This window comes from Physcomitrium patens, chromosome 7 (genome assembly GCF_059467195.1).
Source record: "Physcomitrium patens ecotype Gransden chromosome 7, ASM5946719v1, whole genome shotgun sequence".
NCBI classification, from domain to species: Eukaryota; Viridiplantae; Streptophyta; class Bryopsida; order Funariales; family Funariaceae; genus Physcomitrium; species Physcomitrium patens.
In genome coordinates, this window is record NC_143416.1 from 16430395 (window position 1) to 16435399 (window position 5005).

Below are 5005 nucleotides of genomic sequence, written 5' to 3' on the forward strand. Positions count from 1 at the left end.
ACATTGAGTCAAGCAATTGACTTTGCTATGAAGTGTGACAATTGCCTTTTTGAATTTCGATCTGAGAACCGTACAAGTGGACCTCAACGTTACTATAATTCTATGGCAACACCAATACCTCTTCAACACATACATTCAGAAGTAGAGGATATGCAAATTGATGCAGTACGTTTCAAACCTCTTACTGAGCAAGAAAAGACTCGTCGTCGTCAAGAAGGATTATGTTTATATTGTGGAGAACCAAAGCACACTGCTCAACATTATCCAAAGAAACGACGCAATCACAAATAAGGAGTATGGTTGTGAAAGAAGACAGTATGTCGGAAAACAAGTTTGTCCAGCTACAATAGGAACCGTGTGGCTGGAACCTTGCACAACATCTAGTAAAGGTCATATTCTCTTCTCAGAGCCCTCTTCTTGTTTTATATTAAATATTATTTTAAGACCTAAATATTACTGAGTCTTTGTCTTGTTAGATTCAGGAGCCTCAGCGTATTTTTTAGATGAAGAATTTACTAAAAGACATAGCATATCTTTAGTAAAGAAAACTAAACCTGTTCATGTAGAAGTCATAGATGGTCGTCCATTGTCTTCTGGAGATATTACTCACGAAATCCTTCCTATAGAAGTAATAATCAATGGTCATAATAGTTTTGTAGTATTTAATATCATTAGATCTCCCTCTAATCCAATCATTTTAAGTTTATCGTGGTTAGAAAAATACAACCCTCAAATAAATTGAATTTCCCGAACTCTTACTTTCTCTAAAAGTATAACTAACAGTGCAGTTAATCAAGTAGAGAGTCATAAGTCCAGTTCAATTAAACCCATATTTATAGGTGCAAAAGCTTTCTTGCATGCTGCTATGAAAGAATCACCATATATTATTTATGCCACATCCGTTTCTACTGGTGAAAAGACTTCAAGTGGCATTCCAAGCCAATATCAAGAATTTCAAGATGTATTTGAAAAAAAGAATGTGGATACACTCCCAAAACATCGTCACTATGATTGCTCAATTGACCTTCAAGAAGGAGCACAACCGCCATTCGGACCAATCTACAGTTTATCACAAAATGAGTTGGCTGAACTCAAGGAGTATATTGAAGAAAATCTAGCCATGAATTTCATACGCCATTCTAAATCTCCGGCAGGAGCTCCAATTCTATTTGTGAAGAAAAAAGATGGATCATTGCGGATGTGTGTTGATTATCGAGGACTCAACAAGATTACGATCAAGAACAGGTATCCACTACCTTTAATATCTGAACTTCTTGATCAGCTGAATCAAGCTAAGATCTATACAAAAATATATCTTTGGAGAGCATACAATCTAGTACGCATTAAAGAAGGAGATGAATGGAAGACTACGTTTCGAACTAGGTATGGACATTTTGAATACAACGTCATGCCTTTTGGACTTACAAATGCACCAGCAGCTTTTCAACATCTAATGAATGATATTTTTCAAGAGTTTTTGGACGATTTTGTGGTCTGTTATCTAGACGACATCTTCATCTATTCTAAGAATCCAGAAGAACATGAACTTCATGTTCGTCGTGTGTTACAAAAATTAAGAGATGCAGGACTCTATGCCAAGATACAAAAGTGTATGTTCCACACTACTCAAGTCGATTTCTTAGGTTACATCATTTCAAATGATGGACTTATAATGGATCCTAAGAAAGTTCAAACTATTATAGACTGGAAGATCCCAAAAACGGTAAGAGATGTCTAATGTTTTTTGGGATTTACCAACTACTATCGGATCTTCATCAAAGACTTCTCTCGAGTTATAGCTCCACTTACACGTTTGACTTGTAAAGACAAACTCCAATGGAATCAAGAAGCAGAAGTTGCTTTTGAATCTTTAAAGACAACGTTTGTTTCTGCACCAATCTTGTATCGTGTTGATTTTTTCAAAGCATTCTTTATGGAAACAGATGCATCAGACTTTACTTTAGGTGCAGTTTTATCACAAATGGGAACAGATGACAAACTTCATCCAGTAGCCTTTCATTCAAGAAAATTCTCAGCAGCAGAAATCAATTATGAGATCCACGACAAAGAACTTCTTGCAATTGTGGATTCTTTTCAAGAATGGCGTCATTATCTAGAAGGCACTTCAAGTCCAGTCACCGTGCATACGGATCACAAGAACCTCGAATATTTTATGTCAACACGCGTATTAAATCATCGCCAAGCTCGTTGGAGCATGTCTTTATCAAGATTTGAGTTCATCATCACTTATCGGTCAAGAAAACAACAAGGTTTGTCCGATGCCTTGTCTAGACGTTCTTATCTTGTACCAAAAGAAGGAGATGCAGCTTTTGAGCAACAAAGAATGGTTCTCTTGAAGCCGGAGCAATTTCATCTTTGAGCAATAAAATCAACATTGACTGTTGATTTAACTTTTCTTAAACAAGTCCAGTTAAGTATGTCTTCAGACCCTCTTGTTCGTGATATCAAGAATAATTCTTCTAAATCTCATGATCGCTCTAAATTTGAATTCAAGAACAACCTACTCTATTTTGAAGGACGCCTACATGTTCCAGAAGGAGAAGCACATTTACGTGTTCTTTAAGATCGTCATGACTTCCCAGCAACAAGACATTTTGGATATAATAAGACTTTAGAGCTGATATCTAGGGATTTTTGGTGGCCTCAAATATGGAAGGCAATTAAAGATTTTGTACAATCATGTGATGTTTGCTCAAGATCGAAAACTCCTCGTCATCGATCTTTTGGACTTCTTCAGCCATTACCCATTCCTGAACAACCATGGTCTTCTATTTCTATGGACTTCATCACGGATCTTCCAATCTCAGGTTCTTATGACTCTATATTCGTGATAGTAGATCGTTTTACCAAGATGGCACATTTTGTACCATGTACAAAATCTATCACAGGTGAAGAAACAGCTAAGCTCTTTCTTGACAATATCTATTGCTATCATGGATTATCCAAGGATATTATATCAGATAGGGGAACTCAATTTGTATCAAGATTTTGGCGGATTCTTTTCAAGATTCTTAAAGTGGATATAAAACTATCTTTGGCATTCCATCCTCAAACTGATAGACAAACGGAGCGTGTTAATCAAGTTTTGGAGTAATATTTAAGATATACCATTAATTATCAACAAGATGATTGGACAACTCTTTTGCCATTGGCAGAGTTTGCTTACAATAACACGGTACATTCTTCTACAAAACAAATACCTTTCTTTGCTAATTATGGTTATCATCCACGACTTGATACTTTTGACTTTTCAAAAGTTAATAATCCTGTTGCGAAAGATTTGGCAGTTCATTTATCAGAGCTACATGCAACAATAAAGGTGCAATTAAAAGAGGCTCAAGAACAACAAAAGGTCAATGCGGATGTCTATCGAAAGGAACAACCATCATTTGTCTTGGGTGATAAGGTATGGCTACTTCGTCGCAATATCAAGACCACTCGTCTTTGTGACAAGTTGGACTATCAAAGGCTGAGACCATTTTCTATTTCTGTACAAATCAATCCAGTTGCATATCGTTTACATCTACCGGAGTCAATGAAAATCAATCCAGTATTCCACGTGTCTCTTCTTAAACCATACAAGACAGTGGACATTAATGAAGAGTTTGAAGTAGAAGAAGTCTTAGATTCAAGGTAGCGCCGAAATAAATTAGAATATCTTATCCATTGGCACGGATATGGTATTAGTGAACGCACATGGGAGCCAATAAAGAATCTTGCAAATGCAGCAAAGGTGGTGGAGGCTTTTCATCGACGACATCCATCAAAATCAAGATGAAAACATTTTTTTATAAAAGAAACAATATCTAGGCAAGATAACATTCTACTTTCAATTCTTGTTCATAGCTTCTTTGTAGTAGTGACGCTCAGGAGATGGAGAACCAACAACCAGTGGATTCGACTCAAGAGCCTTCATTTGCTTACCTGTTGGATGAGACATTACGATTGTCACAACCATAAGACGACACAATCGTGATGAAGATCTTCAAGAACGACATGTTCTTCTTCGAATAGATGGCGAGATACAATGCGTTTGGTATCACGATTTGAGAAGGGACTCCCGATGTTTGGTGATTGTGCTAGAGGTAGGAACAACTCCTGATGGTGTTCCATATATTCTATTCGAAGGAAGTTACGAAAGCCTCAACAATGATCAAATAACTGGATGGTCTTCTCGCCCTGGTATGGGACACTACCGATGGTTGTGAGGCCCTATCAATCATCTTTGAAGAGAACAAAGATCAGAGTATGTGGCAAATATAATTCATCGCATCATAGATTTCATCAACATATGATGACCGCTCCTCGTGGAACTCGTCCCTAGAAGGAGGGGTAATGTCACGGACATAATCATGTAAGCTAATAATTACATATACAAATAGATAGAAGTAAGTAAAAGTAGGTAAAAATAAGTTAATTCTATAGTATTTAATATGGAAGCTTCATAGATGCTGCTTTGACTTCATAGGTGTCTTTAATTGACTTTTTGGATTAGAGACATGGTCAACAAGTTGGCCATGTGCTACACATGTTGTTAGCTTGAAGATCAAACTAACTATGTGGCCCACACGTAGAAAAACTTACCTTGTAAGTCAAAGCATGTGTCCTATAAGGTCAACACACATTGGAGGTCCTATAGAATGTCACGACATAGCCCTTAGTTAGATAGTATATACAGAGACAAGAGTGAAGGCTTCTTCACTCTTGTCAACTCCTTTCTTGCTTCTAGTCTAGTTTCAAGGGTCTCTAGTTTTCTTGTCTTTTGGCAATAGCCATTCCAGTTTTTTTTTCAATATATATACTTATTTATATATATATATTTTTATCTCTCTTTGAGTGAAGGCTGACTTGTCTGAATTATTTTTTCATCGAGTTCTTGTCCTTAATACTATTTATATCACATAAAGTAGATAAAATCAAAAGAATATAAACATGCTATGATCATAAATTCAAACTATTGACTTATATTATTTTAAATATATGA